General features: G+C 38.0%; 1 protein-coding gene across 2 annotated transcripts in view; it reads left to right on the forward strand.

Annotated features, from left to right (window-relative positions):
* LOC146327129 (ecto-NOX disulfide-thiol exchanger 2-like) overlaps nt 1-20,763 on the forward strand; it is a 274,197-nt gene that overhangs the window by 153,972 nt on the left and 99,462 nt on the right. The gene's annotated exons all lie outside the window — the stretch shown is intronic.

Below are 20,763 nucleotides of genomic sequence, written 5' to 3' on the forward strand. Positions count from 1 at the left end.
TAAAGTGTGAACATCCACCAGCAACTAACAGTTCAAATTCACCAGCTGCTCAATAGCAAATCATTATTTCGTGTCTAAAATCTACCAGCCACTTTCAGATTTTACCAGAATTTGACAAGTGGGTGGAGCTAATTTTCTACTCAGATATACATGTAAGTTTTAGTGTGGGTGAAAAGCAGGGTTGGGAGGGGTATTTTAAAAATGTTTTCCAATACACTTAATTTTGTCAGTAACCTAATGCAAGTACCACACTATTACAGTAATGTAACTTGATTTCTTTGTGTTACTTTTTACCTCAATACCAAATATGGTGAAATTGTTTACACATTTTTCATTTTTGTTGTTAGGTCTATTATTTGTTAACAAGCAAGCTCTGCCTCTTTCATTCAAACAAAAAGCGGTAATGATGATGGCAGGAGAAAGACAAAATTAAATCTCAAGATGTTATTATAATTATTAATTATTCCAGGTAGCTTTTAAAGTTGGATTGTTTTTATCAGGGTGAAAAATACCATATAATTCATGTATATATACTGCCTCTGAAGACAGAAAGAAATCTCAGTTATAACAACAACAACAGACTTGTTGAACTCCTCATCTCCTCATCTTCAATCTAATTTTATAATGTGATTTTAATATAGTTACATCAGAAAATGACAATAACTGTCCTTTCTGGTTTTGATTGTATTTCTATGCTGAAGTTTTTATAGGTGTTTCTATAGACTTTGTGTAGCAGAGTGGTTCTACACGCAAGTCAGTGCATCATTAGATGGTTTCAGAGAGTTACAAGGTTCTGTAAATGCATCATGAAAACAATACAGCGTGTATTAGAAAATGTACTTTGTAATTTGTACTTTTGAATACTTAAGTATTTTTAAAAACGTACTTTTGAAAACTTAAATATTTTTAAAAGCAAGAACTCTAGTACTTTAACTCAAGCAAAATTTTGACTGAGCAACTTTCACTTGTAGTTGAGTAATATTTGACCAGGAGTATCTATACTTTGACCTAAGTACTGGGGTTGAGTACTTTGTCCACCACTGTATATCCTGTAACCTGATTACATCGCTTTTATCTGTAAATGTAATAGAATGCTGGGAATACCTTTATTTAAGATTTATAGTGCCAATAAGGAAACATGTTGCTGTTTTACATAATCCTTGAGTAAAAATGTGATATGGATATTGCTTGTATGACCTCTATGTTTTATTATTTCACTTGTGTTATTTTTTATGTACTGTATGTTTTTCTAACCCGTGAAACTCTTTAATGTGAAATAGGAGATGTAATATCTCAATTGGAGCTTCATGGTTAAATAAAGGATGAATAAATTAAAATGATTAACTTTAGGAGGTATTCATAGGCAGATTTTGTTAATTTTGGACAAAATAAGACTAGCTGCTCCCCGTGTTTCCAGTCTTTATGCTAAGCTAAGGCAACCAGCTGTTGGCTCGAGCTTCATATTTACATTTAGGGACAGATATGAGAGTGGTGTCAGTCTTCCCATATTGCTATTGGCAAGAAAATCATACACATTTTACAAAATGTCAAACAGTTCCAATGAAAGAGACCTATCAGAGGGCTCAGCCTGTATTCACAGAACTAGAGTTACAGTGCATACTAAGTGCCTGCCTTCAGGTCAGCATGTAACATTATTATGTGTGTGTTGGCATATCCAACGTGCCAAGTTTACAACAGAGGGGTTATGGAGAGGATGATGTTTCTGCATGCTGATCCCTTCTGTATAACCTAGTCTGCTTAAAGTCAAGATATGTAAACACATCAGCATCCCATAATCCCTCCAAGGCCCGGTTTCTTAAACTATGGTTCACAACCCCAACTGAGGCATGAGCAGACCTCTTTTGTTGAAGAGAGCGACTCGCGGGTATGGCTCTGCCCTGAATGCCACAGTCATAATGCAATAATACAAATACAGTCAACAATACGATAAATGATTCATACAAAAACCATGAACTTCAGTGTACGGGGTGGTTTTGTATGTTCTCTATAGACAGTGATGCATAAACAGCTCACATTACTGAAATAAAATGACAGTTCCCCTGTTTATTAATATACTGTAATGTTCTTTGTGTCCTATTAAAAAAGCATCTTTTATTGAGGTGATTAAATGTGATGTGATTACCTCTCAAAAATGGTCTGCATTTTACAGGCAGTTTCAGACTAACAAGAGGCATCATAACTGTACTGGGTGTTCACTGATACACGGCTCTAAAAAGTGCTGAACTCCCTCTAATGAGGCATTTTTGCAGCATTTAATTTAGACGAGTTAGTACAGTCTGCCAGTCAGGAATAGTGTTTTGTATGAGAAAATACTTAATACGTCTCTCAAATTGCTTGTATAAATGCGCTTTAAACTAATTCATTTGCAAACTGTCACAAGGAGTCTTACATTTCTTCTGAACCATATTTTTTTTTTGAAGGGAGAATCATTAAATCTGAATAATAAGAGACTTTGAGTTTAATAAAAACTCAAGGTCTCATTACTTTACTATATTAACATTTCTTCACATACAAGGAGTAAATGATTCAAACAAGAGTAACAGCAGTAGAGTAGCAGTGTTAGAGGTCGCCCAAGAGGAGAGGTCATTACTGAAATGTGAACCGCAGGCTGAGTCACGTCTGCTGTCAGCTTTGCTGTCTACAGCATATTCATTTTGGATTGTATTGAGGTGTAAAAACTCACACACAGAATTATATCACTATGAGTCATTATGCTAATATCTGGGCTTCCAGGACATGAAATATAAGACATTGCTGGCTTTATCTATCTGTTAGCCAGTGAAAAGGAAGCATGAGGAGATTGTTTTAGATTATTTTATTTTGGATGTTATATTTTTTGGTGGTGGAAACACAACCAACTTTTGTCCACAGTTGCCTCCAAAGTCAACACAAGATGAAAGTTCCTTGTAATGGCATTTATTGTCATTCAGAAAGTGCACAAGCACTGAATATAGGACTTAAAGTCGGGACTAAATTGGGACCCATGTAATTCTTATTAGCTTACATCAGTACAATGCTGTGAGATCTTTGCCTGGGTAGGCAGTGACCTATCAATGTGGCATATCTACATTCAATTAACACAGCAGTCCAAATTCGTATTATGTGTGGAAATACAAAATATCATCTACATTAGTTAGGCTTTAACTTTAAGGCTTTTACTTTTTTTCAAGTAATAAATATCTATCCCACAGCCACCATTAAGATAGCCACACTAAAAAAGTGCTAGCATCTATCTGGGAAGACTCCACAGCTATGTGCAATGACAGTCAAACTGTCAAAAAAGTCCCTTATGTTCTTTTACTGGATACTATGGTCTTTAAAACTTGTTATTATACGGCTTTGTTATATACTCAATTTTGATTTGTCAGTTGCAGCATTCTAAGCTCTCTTATTTCTCTCTTTGTAAAATAGACTGTTACAAATTAATGTGGAAATTAATATTTCATATCAAATTATTGATTCTTGAGGAGGTTAAGTAACAGTGTCATACGCAGAATAATGTACAGTGAGGAGGTCATTATTGCAAAATAAACCCCAACAGGATGATGCAGGGTTTATTTGGGGGCTTATTTGAGGGTTTATTTTGCAATAATGACCTGCTCACTTTACATTGGCAACTGGCTCACCCAACACATTTCATAACAGATGGTCATACACACACACTCATTTCTGTAACAGGTACACTGCAAGCCAGGCAGGAGGGGACGTGGTCCAGTGTGTGAAGGAGTAGATGTCACATTACACGACATTAAGCAGCCAGTGACTGTGTGGCTGAGACAATATCGGTCTCTGCCTCAATATTGATCATTCAGCACAGTGTGAGAAGGTTTGCGTTGGTGCAGATGAAGGCACAGATAGCTGCTGCCTCAAGATTCAGGACAAGTCTTTTTTAGGATGAAGCTGTGGCAAACGCAGCATTGTGCTTTTAACAAGTATTCTACTTGGTTTGATTGGAGTATAAAATAAAATAAACAAATAAAATTAATAAAATTATACTCTCAACATTTCCTTTTAGTTCTGGCAAGGCACTGCTTACCTTGACCACACATCCTGGCTTACATGCTGTATATAAATAGTTTTGCTGTATAGGCTATTCATTTTTTAATGAAAAGTGAATATGCCGTGCAAGGAAAGGCTTTGGTTTACATTATTACTGTGGTTGTACAAACCCTTTTTAAACTTCTTTTGTAAGGGTCAGACCTCAAGGGGAAAATAATTTTATTTACTGATATGAAAAGCAACTCCTCATCTGCTTCAAATTGGCTCTTTCACAGCAGTTTATTCAATTGTTTTTATTTTCTTTGTGCATAACAGATTGAGATGATCTTAGAAGGTGGTAATGTTACAAGACATGCATTTATTCTGTTTCAATGCATGTTTCACCCTGTGTTCCCGCAGGCTTTATGTTGATCTGACTGCATTTGATTCAGACTTGTGTCTGTTGACAGTCAGACAGAAAATTTACTTGGTCTGACCTTGTATGATTGCCAGTAGTGTCATTACAGTATCTCATTGTCTGTTTTCTGTGAATGTGGATTTACATGTGGATCTGTGGTACTGCAGTATAGTTGGCATTATATACCCTTGTATTGAAATTGAAGGACCTGTATCCCCTCAAAGGTCTCATGTTGGTCTGTGTTGGCAAATTGAATTGATCCAATTAAAATGGATCCAGTAAGCTGACTCAGGGAGCTGGAGTTATGACTCTTCTGTCTGAGGAGACGCTCACAAACACTCATACAAACACCCATAAACAGTAAGCAACACACACACACACACAAACACAAACACAGAAACATGCAGGGAACAGTCGCTCCAACAAGCTGAGAGATACATGCAAACTTGACAGATTAATAAAGCCATCCCATCTAGAAATTATGTATGTATGTATGTTAAAAATAAAGAAATGTTTTTTGCAATTATACTGTGGTGACAAAGTAATGTAAGCCTGGAACAATACTTGAAACAATACATTTATGTAATGCTCTGAGATTTGCAAGGAAAGTGGCAGACTTTAACATCACAGTCCAAGGTTTTTAACTAGCTAGCATATGACTCACTAAACTTTTTGCCTGGGAAAATGTAAACACAGGCTTATTTTTTCTGATTTCACAGAGAATGTGATGCAATGGCGGACTTTAAGAATAACTACACAGCCAATCTTCTTGCAAAGGTCTCATTAACATACTGATAATCAGACAGTTACTACTAGTAGCTTTAAGGGAGGGGAATATGATGAGTTGGGTTAGGTTTAGACAAGACCTATTCATTTTTTTTTTTTCAATTAAATTTTTCAAAAGAGCCAGATTTGACACACATCAAGGGGCTGGATGTTTACATTTCCTATGTCTGATCAATCATAAATCCGTAAAATGATGCACCTCCTATTTTTTTCCCTCTGCTCATTGGTTTTCAACAGTTGGAAAAGAAACATATACAAACATTCAGGGAAAAAAAACTTTTTCAAAATAATGACATTTTGACATTTTTTATTTAAATAAACTCATAAAATATACTTTTTTCTTTCATATTTATAAATGATCAGAGGAAGTGGAGTGAGGTTGTTACAGAATCAGATTTGTCCCAAGGGTTGACAATTAGACAGGCCTGGTTAGGCAATAAAAGCACTTTGATTAGGCTTTGGGAAGGATCATGATTTGACACTTTGGTTAAGGCTGGGGTTGTCAGTTTGGTTAAAATACTAAATAGATCTCATGTCTCAAATCACTGCTGACTTTTGAATATTACTGTAGTCACTGCGACTGGAAATTGTATTGCGAGATTGCCAATTTGGAGGGAAACAGAAATGAAATATAGTGAACATTTTGCACATTGTGTTAATAGAAAACATTTATTTGGACAAAGTATTGCTGCTGCAGAAGTGTTCTATTAAATTAGCAACATCTTCCAAAGCTGCTGAACTAAGTGTTCCTCTCTTTATTAAATTGCTGTTGTTGACTATTTTTGACATCAGCATTTGTTATATCTGTACCTTTTATTTTTAAAGTGATATAAGAATGCAGTTTTAGCTCTAGATATACAATCCAAAAGGGTAAGAGGACTAAGAATCTCTGTCTCCCATTGTGTAAAACCATGGTCAGTTTTCTATCAAATATCGTGGAGTTATGTGGAATGATGATTGATGATATTTTATTGATTCCTCTGTCATTGCCTATGTACAAAAAGAGACTTAGAAATGCTCTGCAGTTACAAACATTTGATTTAGAAAATTTGACCTCTCTTAGAAACTGTTCATGTGTAGAACAAATAAACCTAATAAACCTAAACCTGAACATATTTTGGTCAGCATTATGTTTCCCTCAAAAACATTTGCGGTTGCAAATTAGCTGCATATAAAGGTAATTTCTCAGAGACAGGGCTGACGAAGCTCAAACCTTTCTGCAAACCTTTCCAGCTGACATTCCACTGATGAATGATAAATTATGGCAGCTCGCTCTCAAAGAATCAAGTTAGACACACTCTTCCAGATTGCAGTTAATGAGAGCACAGGTTATGAAAGGACACCATTCAAAGCTGGTGGAGTCGACATGAAAATCGGCTCGCCTCCTTGCTGCTCCATGCTTCCTATTTTCACAGCTTTTTGAGCATAATGAACAAATGCAACCAATCAGAGAGCTGTGTCATTGTTATGTCCTTAAGAGAGCGCACACCCAGTACTTATAACGCTTCATCAGCATTTCTTTCAGAACTAAATAAATATTTTCAAACCAAGACGTTCAAGATTAATGAAGCTTTGATGCGTGTCCTCATCATTTTCCAAAGTCATTACAACCTCAGAGAGCTCTTCATTTTTATGTGTTTCATTCAGTCTTACCAATTCCACTTTCCATTTATAAGAATATAGGGTTAGGCTCCACTCTTTCATCCTCTTTCTACGTCATTTCTCTCTTTGGTTTTTCTCTTTTATTATGGTATTTAGCACATGCTTTTCATTTGTGTGTTCAAATGCATGCATATTATTGTCTGTGAGTCCATATTTAAGATAAATGCATGTGGAAGTCACTGCTCTTCTTTACCGCAGTCCATCTATTGAGTTTCATTTGTGGTATTTACTGCTCTCACACTCAAAGCAGCCTCTGCCAGCTCTCCTTTCAAGAGTATCATAAACATTACTGACAGAGTGGGGAGCTGTCCAGCATGATGGAGATAGAGGGAAATGCTCTTGCCCACGCTTTAAGAGGGAGTGGAGTGTGTGCGTGGAGGGGATTTGATCTGTGTGGCATACAAAGGATCAAGCCTAAGTTGTGGCAATATATCTTCATTAAAGTCGTTTTGCTGAAGCAGTTTCCGCAGGGTGGTGTAGAGAGGAAAGAAGGGAGGAGGACGAGATGGAGGGGGAGGAGAGTCGGGTGAAGAGGACAGCTGCGTGTCCCCGTGCAGATCATCATCTGGAAAAGCAGCTGGTGCTTCCCTACCTTTGCCTCTTCCTTCCTCCGCTCTCCTTCCCTATTCCACCTCCCTCCCTCCCTCGCTAGCCCAAATTACCTAACATCTTCATTAATGTCTCATTACAGCTGAGTCAGCCGCTGTAACCCACAGCCACATTAGAGCACACGCTGCTCGTTTGGTGTTTTAGAGAGCTGAGCACTTTCACAGTTTTAGCCTCCGCTCAGTCACACTGAAAAACTCAAACAGTACACGTGATAAACTGGACTCTGCTGCAGTACATATCAGTTCAAAACCTACATTATCTCACTCTTAATCCTCAAAATCTAATGTTTGGATCATGTGTCGCTACTTATATTAAAGGAACAAGTTCACCCCAAAATTAAAAATTCATATTTTTTCTCTGGTCTGTAGTGCTATTCATGCCCCAACTAAATATGTTTCTTGTTAGCTCAAGCCTGTAGTCAACACATGTTTAAGATATAAATTTAATATGTTAAATATATACTTTTTGGGCATGAAGTGGCCTGTTCCACAGTTGGCAAATTTGGTATTGACTTGAAATATGTCAGAACAACTAACAAAGAGCCTGAACATTGTGTTAATTTATTTCAACACAGAATAACTGTTGTTCAAAAAACAGGAATGCATAACTTCAAACTTCACAAAATAAAATAACAGCAGACTTGTCAACACAATGGATGATGTATAACATTCAAATTAGCTCACTAGGTTACAAAGTCACTCCTCGACAGCGCCTTTAGTCTGAACAGTTAAAGCAGTGCCGCGGTCTTTTGTGCTATTAGTCATTTTCTGAGAGCTTCGGTTATTTTTTTTACATGATACATATCTGTGTTCAGAGCAGAGCTTGTTACATAATCTCCATGCTCATAAGGAAATCAGCGAGGTACTTTTGTCTCAGCGGAGCTCAGTATTATCCATCTGCTGGCAGACAGACCGACACTTTGTTAGACAGAATGAAATAATTCAGTTTGAAGTACTCCTACCAGCTCGTTTTCTTTTACTCAACTCCTACCATCTCTATCTGCCTCTCCCTTTAACCATTTATGAAGAGGAAACCTCAGGTCAATCAAAGTTGACTGCTAAGTGCGGTCTGAGTTATGACTGTGCGTCCACACTCCCTGTTCAAGCCGCACTTAAACAGACAGCTGAAAGGAGGCCTGCTCGCAGTAAACCTGACCTTTACTGAACTCCATCTATAATCCATATGTTGAGTAGACTTTGTCGAGAGATGCATGGTCAAGTTTCCAGTCTGTTAGCTCTGAACCGCCTGGACCTTTTGAGCCACTCTGAACATCGCACACTCAAATACATGCCTTCCCCCTGAGCCTCCCCACCCCACCCCACACACACACACAAGGCACAGAGGGTAACTTAAGGCAAGCTATAAAAGATCCACAGACACACTCAGTCACATGTTTTATTTTGTGGTCTTTGAACCAGTTCCGGTGGATTAAATACCCACTTTCCATTATGACTAAAAGAATCCAGCTCTGTTTTGACTCTAAATTAGAAAAAAAAAGCCACCAGGTCGCTTTTCCGCTGAACAGTGTGTCTGTGATTAATGTGCAGATTGTTAATATTTTTCAAATTAATGCTCCAACGTTTGTGAAAATAGGCCTGTTTGCTGACATACTTGAATTTAGGTGAGAAGATTAATATCAGTCTAATGTTTGGGCGTTCAGAGCAGAGAGATTATTTTAACACAAACACATTAAAAGAGGAAAAATACAGCTCAGAAATGGTCTTGTTGTCATGCTGTGTACTGTTAGCTAGGGAAGGCAAATTAACTGATATAGCACCTTTCAGACACAAGGCAATTCAAAGCGCTTTCAGAGTAATTGAATAAATAAATGATACGTTAAGAAAACTTGAATTTAAAAGACTGAAAAAACAAAATGCAAAAGCAAACAGATAAATAGTTAAATAATTAAAGAAACTGCATTTAAAAGACAGATGTTGTAGATGTTAGTGTCATGAATTCAGTGTGAGCCATGACTTTAAGCCTTTGTTCTCTGGGGCCAAAACGATTATCTGAGTTTTTTTCTGTATTCAGTTGTGGAAAATTCTGGCATTTCTGTTTATTGATTTGTTGAATGCACAACAACTGTAGGGAACTGTATTCAAGTGGTGACACTGTTATGTAGAGTCATGTAACATCAGCATAAGTATAGTAGGAGGTGCCATAATACTCCATAATCTGAGCAAGGGCATGAATAAGAAGAGGGCAAAGAATGGACCCTTGAGGAACTCGCCATGGATTTTTTATTTTTATTTTTTTTTTTTTTTTTGCTCACACTCAAAATTACCAATTGACACAAAGTAATCCTTATCTTGTAAATAGGATTTTTATCTAGTAAGATAGCCATCATTACATCAAAGACATCATTACATCAAAGTCCCGCCTCAGATTTATGGTTGTCTGTTCCTGGGAACCAAGATGGCCCTTGAAATCCACTGGTTCCCAACATGGGGATCATGACCCCCACAAGGGATTTCTAAAGCTTCAGGCAGGGTCGCAAGGCCTTCTTGATTTTAAGGGGTGCAAGAAAGCTTTTCAAAAATATATACAGCATGCCAGAAAGCTAAATGAAATTATTACTTCAAAGTTCAGGTTATTATTTGAGATATAAAGTTTAAAAAAAATCTGACAGGATAAGGGCACGGTGAACACAATCTATATTCACAGAGCCTCCAGTCTCTGCAAAAGAGCCTCATCCTACATTAGAAAAGCACATAGTTAAAATGACCAAAGAGATGACAGCACAACAGTCAAGCATCAGAGTGAGGAAAACACGTAATTTGTCAAAAGAGAAACCTATTAAGTATGTAAGGTTTAAAAAAATTAGAAAGGAATACAGACAGATAATTGTGTAAAAAGTTCCAAAAAATATTAAGAAAACTCATCTCTGATGTAATATTCACAGGAAGAAATCCACTTAAGATCCATCCAAATCTTTGTTTTACACAAACTACCTGAAGTTGCTGCATTCATTACTAATTTTACTATCTATCAGTTGTTCCATACAGTTACTCAGGTGCATTGAATACATTATGGAATATCTATAAAATATGTAACTCAGTCAGGGGTGGTCAGTTTACTTAATGACGGAAAAGGGGTCCACAAAGGACAGGGTTGAGAACCACTGCTGGAATCCATATCTCTGTGTTTTGGATAAATCTTACTGTACTGGTGTATATAAGTAACAAAACATTACAGAAACACTAGGCTTGAGGGCATTTAGAAATAGACTGCAACTGACAAGTATTATAATCACAATTCTTTATAAAACAAACAAAAAAAAATCTTTATTAAGATGGTGCGTTAAATCTGTAAGTTTATACAAAAAGAAAAATATTATGGACTGATATATTGTTATCAGATTTTTAAAACTCAAATACTGATAGCATTTTAACAGAAGCCATACTGATAAGAAGTATCAGGGTAAAGACAGGTGGTACTAATGATACTAATTCAGTGTAACTTTAACTAACTTTTTCCTGTGGTGTAGGGTTAAAAAAAGTGAACAAAAATTGCAATAAATTCTATTAAATCGCAACACACATCAAATTGGCACCCAGGTATCGTTAGTAATATCAGACTGGGAGATAAATGTACTGTCTCAGCCTTAATCAGGTAAGTTATAGTTGAGACGTATCAAAAAGTTTAAAGGCCCTGTACTCTCACGCAGGGGTCAGTGATTCTGGCTGATTAGACCTCTGCTGAATCTGAAGGTGTGAAGAGTTATGCTGGAATTACGTCACCTGACTCCATGTGTCTATAACACCGAATAAAGGTTTAATTTGTCAGTCTGTAAACGCCTACACAGTCCTGAGAATCTGATCAGGCACAATAATTAACACGTGTGTGGGTGGACCATGGCTGTGCAGGGCCTTTCAGCAGCAGCGTTGACAGGACTTTTGAGAAGCTGCACACAACCAGTGGGTGAAGTAATACCTCCAATACCACAGCTAAGTGCTCATTAGACCAAAATGTGTCATTCTTTTATGACAAATGTGTAAAGTACACAATGTACATGTACATATGGCAGCTTTGGACTTGTTGAAAGTTTGGTTTTAAGCCAGGCTAAACAAATATTGGACCTATCTCTTTGCGAAACAGATAAAAATTATATTAATATTGATCTTTTCATATAACTGCTGGTAACAACATAGTGTAATTTCCCAAAATGTCCCAGTTTTCCTTTACATTAAGCGTCCCTGCATTTCATCCTTTACTATTTAATGAGTGCTGTCCACACAGCTGCACAACAGACTGTCAAGTACTTTTGTCAAAAAGAATGTCACCGCTTTGTCAGCATGAAAACGTGCCTTAATTGGATTTAATTCTACATTATCTGTCATTTTTCAAGAGTTATTTGTCATTCTGTAACATGGCCATCATATTTTTAGAATCAAAGTGTTTTCTTTTCTGTGTGGCAGCAGGAGACCAGCATGGGATCAGTCTGTATCAGTTTGTTTGTTTGTTTGTCCATCACACTAGTCATCTGAATTAGATTAAAATTAGAAAAATGATACATCTCAAAGCTGCACTCTTCTTAATCGATTTGTCTGTGGCATAACAACTCAAAGGTCACAACGAAGCAACAAATCTGCCACTTATTGTTACAGGAAAGGTCTGAGTTATATTAAGATATTTACTTTACAAACAGTTTGGACTGTCATCAGACTCATTAATGCCACTGAACAGTCAGCTCAGCTGACACAAAAACCCTTTGTAGGCTCATGACAAAACCTCCATTTACGCACAAGGACAGAAATACGTGTATGCATCATTTTCATCACAGTTATAAAGCCATGTGGTAATCATTGTGGAACTGTACTCATACGTACAAGGCTCTTTTCAGCCTCTATAGTTAGTCATAAATAGGTGCAGACATTCACTTAATAATCTGTTTTCATATCATCCATATGCTTTCTCTACATGTCTTTAGGCAGAAAGGACAAAGTGGAATTCAACCCCTCCTAAGTCCCACCCCTCAAGCTTGGTACCATGTGGAACCCCTTTATCCTGTACTTAGATATTCAATGTGCTGGACACGTCTATGTTGAAAAGAAAACCACATTTTGAGGATGGATGCTGGGGGACATGTACAACCACACACACAATTATAGGGACAGGAGACCATTACACACGTGTAGTGCTTTGTAGCAGATATAGTATATGTTTAACTCCTTACGTACACCTGTGAACCACCATGATATCTCGTTTATGAGTCTTAAATGTCAGAAAGATAATGATTGTTAATAGTGCTCAAATCAAACTTAACAAAGTGGCACACACTGATGGATAAACGGATGCGTAAAGTATGATCAAAATTTATCACACAAAAATGTCCACTTGGTGTGCAGTATGCATGATGTGTGCACATTCTCATCAGACAATCTTCTTTAATGAAATGCAAGTTAATGTTTGGGAAATTACTTACGCACCATTATTATGTGTACATTCTGTTTATATATCTGACCCTTGTAATTAATTAGCTGTTGTTTTCTAACACTTTCTCCTGAAGGTGGTTTTAAATTAAAACTGAAAACTCAATTTCTGGACTTCATACATTTTGAATATTTGCATGGAATGGCACGTTTAGTTTCAGTTAAATGTCTCCCTCTTTTTATTTTTGATTAATCTATAATAAAAAAAATATTGAATTATAGCTGAAAAACACTGAGCCAGCTGTCTGTATTAATGCCTTTACCATGTTACTCTTAGCTATGTGAAATCATCTTACATAGCCTGATCTATCTCCACAGCTCTGTATTAGAGCTAGAAAAATGTCTGGCTCCACAAATGATCATTCTGCTACAGGGGAAAATGCTCTGGCCCAGGGTGCAGCGACCTGGCCCTGAAAAATTGTGTTGGGGGTAACTTTGTAACTTTGGACCTTGCATGTGGGCAAGTCATGGAATTAAAATGACTAAATCCACGCAAAAGAACACGGAACAGCTGCTAGCTTGTTTATGTTCATACCACTAACAATCAGGTGGTAACCTACCACTTTTAGCATGTAGTCTGCTAGCTCAGAGGTTGTTGTTGTTTCCTGTGGCGAAGGGAACTGTTTGGTAATATTTTAAAGTTCTCCAAGCAGCCACAAAATGTCAAAATATTCTCACACTTGTTTTCCATATTAAACTGAAAAATACAACTGAACATCTCAAGAATTCAAGTTCCTCTCTAATTGCCTTGTTAACTCCGTAAAAAAACACACTTCATTCAGACTTGACAGTCAGAAGCAAAATAAAACTCAATGAAATTGTTTTTGGAAGCATTTCCACTGTTCCAGCGATCACAAACTCTGGCATGGTTGAAATGAATTCATAAGTCTGAGTTAGATGTGAAAATAGTCTGGCTATACAGGTTGTTTTCCTGTCACTCATCCTCTGGCCAGTGGATGAGAGTGTGAGCGAGACTCAGTCACCAAACCTAAGTGACGGGGATTTTAAAAACTGCAACACGCAGAGAGCAGATGCTGCCTGAAATAGGTAGACAAAGGTCAAGCATATACTCAGTCTACATCCGATGAGTCAGACTTCTAAAATCAAAACTATTCTTATCTTTGTCTTCTAGGTGAAAATATATATATGTAGAAACTCTCATTACTTAAAAGTCAGAGGTTGTGTGACACAGATAGACTTCTTATTGCCAGAGCAGTAGTACTATTCTGTCAGCACAGCTTAATGTTATCGAATTCAGGTAGGTAAACTTCTATTCAGTCTGAGTTGTGTTGACCATAAAGATGAGAAGTGTATTGATCAGCGTATGATAGATATCTTTATGGTCAAGGCTGGTGAATGGAGGTTGTGTCTGTTGCAGCGGTGTTATTGGGATATTGAATGGAGGTTGTTACATCACTGAGTCATGCACCCACACTGTGATGGCAGCAGAACACCACAGAACAGCCAGAGAAATGGTTCTCCTCTATCTCTCCCCTCTCTGTCAAATATGATTACGTCTGTCTTTCTGTTTTGGTGTCTCCGTCTCTGTCTCTCCCTTTCCCTCTGACCTTACAACCTTACAAGCTACCACTTATTATCACAGACACACAGACACTCTCATCTCCAAATCTGACAGGATTTATTCACTCTGGCAGCTATGTCTAAGACACTTTATCTCAGGGATATAATTTTGCTTTTTTCAATAGTTTTCAAGAGATTTTAGGACTCATAACTCTAAAATAGTCTTATACCAAGAGATTGAGGCTTTTTTTTTTACTTTTTGGTCCTGGTTGCTTCTCAGTACTCATTTGGCCTACTTGCCAACAGTTTATTGTCTTAATGCTCAAAAATGATACATATAAATATAATGTTTGAAATCAGCATTATGTAAGATTTGGTATTTTTTTGTGATTTAGCACCCCCAATGTGGCTCACTTATACACTGCTGTTATAAATACAGACAGCTGTACGTGGGCATTTATTATGATTACGAGCGTAGCATGTTAACATCTTTGCTAAGAGACCCAACCATCAAAAAAGTGAAACGACTCAAGACGTAGTACACTAGCAAATATTACTTCTTAGTCAAACAGGAAGAGGGCCAGCTTGGCATCTGTCTTGAGGCATTTTATTTCACGAATCTCTCGCCCGCGACTAAAAGCCAGTGCGACATTTGCTCTTGTCTGGCAGCCTCTTGCTTGGTCACTCTCTCATTTTCTGTCCTTAGCTTCCTCTGTTAAAGTCCTCTTTGGTCTCTTCACCTCGCCATGATGCCTCATCACCCTGAGTCCGGTTATGTTGCCAGCTTGCCTGGCGCCAGCGTAGTGCAAGAAATGGAGTCGGGCCAACATCCCAATCAACATTAAGTTCCAGTAGCATTTACAACACAGATTAATCTAGTAAACATTTATGTCCACAGTTCTAAAAATAGAGATCAATCATCTCACTGGCAGTGAGAGGCATCTTTTTCCAGTGGTTTTCTATTGGAAGTGAGCATTTTGCACGCTGCTCATGTGCCCCAGGTGCCTCACTTTTCAGCCGTTTGGTACACCTCACTTCAACCTCAACACTTCGACTTCAGTAGCTTCAACTCAGGTACAAAAGTGCCCAAGGTCATTCATGTGTTTTTCCCCCATTGTCCAATTAGATTATTAATTAACAGATGAGTCTCCTTTGGTGGTGAGGACAACATTTTACAGATGTTCATGGAGGACAAACTAGTGATGGCTGTTGTTGGCTACACAGAGCAATAAAATATTACCACTAAGGATTTGAACAGAAACAACAGCCTTGGGGCAAATAAGTATAATACTTGAGATTTGGGTAAGTTGTTTTCATTCATTTGAACTGTACTAATAACTGTTAATATACAGTTCATGGTTTGTGTTAAACTAACATTAGCTCAACTTTGTCCCTGGGCGAGCTGCCCTGTAATTTCTCCTTTTTCTGAGGAGTCTCTCACCCTCAACCAGAGCCAGAGCAGTTGCCGTCTGCCTACATCCACTTTTTAGATGTTTTGATAGCTAACTGTCTACTAACTGGGAAATTTCCTACTTCTGGCTAACCAAAATATAAAGGCACAGGTCTGAGTTAACTTCACAGCAAAATTACGATTAGGCTAAGGGCAGCTGATACAGCGGTTGCCCAGCAACAATGGCAACCAAAGGGGGAAAAATGCACCACACTGCTCTTTCTTTAAAACAAAGGCAGTGTAGTGCACCTTGTATTTTGCAACGTGCCAGATGTGCTCTGTGTGACCTTTGACAGCCAGTGTACAGAATCGTTTGGTTAGCACTACACTGATTGCAGACTACCACCACTACTAAATCAAACAGCTGTAAGAAAACAGAATGCTACAAGAAGGACCTTTGGACAATAGATAAAGGATTTTTGTCAACATTTGCTTGGATGCAGATCTGAAATGGTGATATGTTTAACTGTTAAACTATTAGTAGTGGTTGGTATAGCAACAGAATGTTGACTGAAACCAGCTGCTGTGATCCAAACAACTGCTGACAACAACAAAAATTGAGAAGCATGTTAACATACATGTACTTAACAAAATTATTTATAACATATTTTTCATATAACAAAAGACAACACAACACAGAGAGACACATTATGATTTCTTTATATAGAAAAAAGGGTAGAGAAAAAAGCTGCAGTGAAGCTGGGAGCCTGCAGGTCTGAGGGACATCTGCAGGGTGTTAAAAAGGAAAATAGATTTTTAAATTGGTTGAACAACGTTGCTGGGGGAGCTGTTAAAGCAACATATAGGCCTATATATAGTCGCACCCTCTGTTAGGTTAGCAAAACACTAGCTAGATAACAAACAATTGTAGAATAACTGGCTAGTTAGCTACTGTTAGCTACTTATGCTAAGTATCAGATAGCTAACTAACTTTAACCATCTTCAAAATTCGTTTTTTCTTTCCAACATAGATGCAAGTGACACATGGCATATCTAAGTACAGGAAACAGGAAAAGAGAAAGTTGGCCAAGCTTTGGAAAGGGGCAGGGACAGAAACATGTTAACACCATATTTGGGAACCAATACGATGATGGAAAGAAATTAAAGCCATCAGGAGAGCCAGACCCTGTAAAGGCTCATTGAATGGGCTGCTTTAATGTAAGCTACAGGTCGACACTGGTCTTCTCTTTTACCTATTCCTGCAGAATGTGTATCATAGGCCATATCCTGTAATTATGTGATGCTTAGAAGGCCGTCCGGAACAATTAGTTAAATTACAGAGGAGAACAGTGAATATTTCATTACCCCCATGTTTCCTGTTCCTGTCCGAATGGGGCTTTAAACAGCTGGAACTGGAACTTTGCCAGTAGGGGTTGCTATTAGCAACAGCATGTTCAACTGAAACCAACTGCCGGTGGCTGAACAGAAGTATTAAACTGTCAGCTAATTAGTGATTATATACCCTGGATGTATATTTTTATTAAGAGAAAAGGGGGTTGTTAAACAATATGCATGCTGCCAGCTTTGAACCTAAACCCAATTTGATTTCATGCCTCATAACATTTATTTTCTTGGTGTCTTTTGTTTTCATATGCAGCTCATTCATAGGTATCACCATTCTAATTAGTTATGCTGTATCAGTAAGAAGCTGGCGTTCCAGCCGTGTTTAGTTTGTCTTTTAACTTGCCCTTATATAATTCCACAAAACATTACAAAGGCCTTGAAAGGTTTTCAATGTGGCTTTCTGAAGGTTGGAGATACCCTTTCATGCCATTTAGTGCTGTCCAGAATATCCCTGTTAACTTGCAGGGCAAAGCACTGCTTCTTTATACTAGGGGTGTCAAAGTTAGTTCAGTGTCCACATAAAGTCCCATTTAAATTCAATTCGGCCAGTACAACCACTGCATAATAATTTAAAAATAACACACCTCACAGGGGCAACAAAAGACTGGGTATGTTGTGAAATGCACAAAAACACCTGTTTGGACCAGCACATTAATTGATAGGTGATATAATCATGATTGGGTACGTGAGGGCCATCCTCGAAAAGCTACAAACAAGGATTGGGCGAGGTTCACCACTTGGTGGAAAACTGCATGGACAAATAGCCTAACAGTTTAAAGACAGCGTTTATCAACTCAGAACTTCAACAAATTTAGGGATTTCATCATCTACAATCCATAATATGATTAAAAGATGCTGAGAATCTAGAGAAATTTCTGCCCGTAACAGACAAGGATGAAAACCAGCATCCAATGCCTGTGACCTTTGACCCCTCACTGCATTAACAACTGCATTATGAACCCACATAACTGTTTAAAGGATACTACATGGGCTCAGGAACATTTAGTGAAACCATTGTTGGTACACACATTTTTTTGCTGCATCTACAAATGCAGGTTACGACTCTCCCATGCAAAGCGAAACCCATATATCCGCAATGCTGCCAACTTCTCTTTGGCCCAAGCTCATCTGAGATGGACTGGCAGAAGGTGAAAATGTGTGCTGTGGTCTGATGAGTCCACGTTTCATATTGTTTTTGGAAATATTGGACGTTGTGACTTTTCTTCTAGAAAGAAAAGGGACCATCCCGATTGTTACCAGCGCTAACTTCAAAAGTCAGCATCTGTGATGGTATGGACGTGTGTTAGTGCCCACGGCATCATGGGTAACTGTCACATCTGTGAAGATCCCATTAAGTTCCCAAATGCTAACTGAGTGATGTTAAAAGCAAAGGTGATGTATCACAGTGGGAAATATGCCTCTGTCCCAACTTTTTTTTAAAAAAAGTTGCAGGCATCATATTCAGAATGAGCCTACAAAACATTTTTTTTTTTTTTATCAATTTGAACATTAATTATCTTGGTTGTAGCAGGCCTGCTTCTCCTGGCAGACACATCTGGAATAGCAGTGCATTTGATTGCAAAATGGGAATTAATGACTTCTTTGCAATATTCACACTTTGCAAAGTCATTCAGTGACTCCAGACAGGAAATTCCAATGATCACTTGCTCTATTACACTGGGATGTTAGAGGTCATCGTCAGCTGGAGGGGATTAAGCGTGTCTCATGGTTGCAGATCCTGGTGCTGCAGCTGTAGGACTGCAACCACTGTAACCACTTTTTAGTGAATAAAAATGAATAGTCAGTGTGTCTCTACATTAGTATTCACTGCAAAATGGTATTTCTGTTAAGTTACAGCAGTCCAGGACAACAAGGGCATTTATGATAGGCTCTCATTATAGAAATAGATGTTTCTATTACAAGCAATAATGGCATTGATTGGCTGGTTTGGACTCTTATTAGAAGTGTTATTGGATGGAGGCCACAAGGCAGCTGCTGCTGAGACTATGTGGATGAATTTACTCTCTCCTCCTCCCTGTTTCACACACACATACACACATGTGGACACTGCCCTCACACACCGAGGAATGTCATTTTCTACACACAAACACACGAGTGCAATTTGCTCAGTTTTTAGTATTTTTTGAATGAACACAAGGCCTCACAAGAGGAGAGTTTCCCACAGCTGTCTCTCATGTGTTCACGCTAATTGTACACGAACATACACACTTGGATATTAATGGTGTCAGTCTTCGGTGCATGGTGCAAGGATCGATGGACAGATGCTGTGCTACTGCCAGAGTAGCACTGACTAATTTTACACTATTGGAATTCATCTATATTTCTCATTTGCCCCTGATGGTCTGAATGACTTGCAAGATTTGTCGCTTGATGCTTAATTCATATATTAAGTAATTTGGCTGTAATAAGAGACCCATAGCTGTAGGTAGACTAACAGAGTTCTGCATGCCCCAGTTTTGCAAAGCCACCCAAACTGGCACCCACAAAGCTGAGAACCAGAACCATCCCATTACTCGCACTTATCTCAAAGTCAAATCTGCACCCGCCCAGAACTGTGATTATAATGCCCACGATGCGACCCGCAGCTGTGATTAAACACGTACACAGTCACTCACTTATGTTCTCAACTGGCGCAACAGCTGTGTTTCTGCAGCTGTCGATCTGTTTCCATGGTGCCAATGATCCTAGCTTGTTGCTATTAAAAGCTAATACTTTTTGAAACTTTTTACAAGCCGTAAGGCCACTGACAACGTAATTCTCACAGTCGTTGTACACACCAAATTTCTCTCAGACGTCTGACTCGGCCGTCAATGATGTATTGTCCCAATTTGGTGTCTATTTTTGCCTTCATGTCCATTTTAGGCATCAGCTAGCCTCCATCGCTGTTAAATCAGATGGTGACATCCCATTGTTTTGCAGAATATGGAGTCAAGAATTGTGTTCTGCCACCTGATTAGACTAATTGGCAGATTTAAATGTGAAAAATAGAACACAATCATTTTCATTTCTGATTTCTCCAGGGAAAACAATTTATTATTGTATGTGTTGTATTATTGCTTTCTCCTGCTGCCTACCCACAACTAGTTCATTTTTACACACGCTTTCACCTCTGAATTGCTATAAATATATTTTTACCCGTCACACAGCATTATGAGTCACCCAGACCCAGTGCTGGACTCAACACTGATAGACAACAGTATATTTTAATTTTTTTGATCAAAATTATTGCGAGGGACAAATCAGTGGATATTAGTAGGGACACATCCTTACCATCCCTTCCATATACACACGAATATGCAATTCTCTGTGATCTGATCTACCGCAGCGATCGGCGAGACACTGATTTAACTGACTGAGGTTAATGTCTTATATAAAGTCACAGGAAAAATGAATACTGTGAAAATTCATGATGGAAATTGTGGTTAATAAAAGTTTCACAGAGTTTAAGAGGTACAGTCTATGCAGAACAAATGTGATAAAGTAATATCTGTCACAATTCAGAAAATTGAATGAAGAATTTT

This window comes from Lutjanus erythropterus, chromosome 5, assembly GCF_056507025.1.
Source record: "Lutjanus erythropterus isolate fLutEry1 chromosome 5, fLutEry1.hap2, whole genome shotgun sequence".
NCBI lineage: Eukaryota > Metazoa > Chordata > Actinopteri > Lutjaniformes > Lutjanidae > Lutjanus > Lutjanus erythropterus.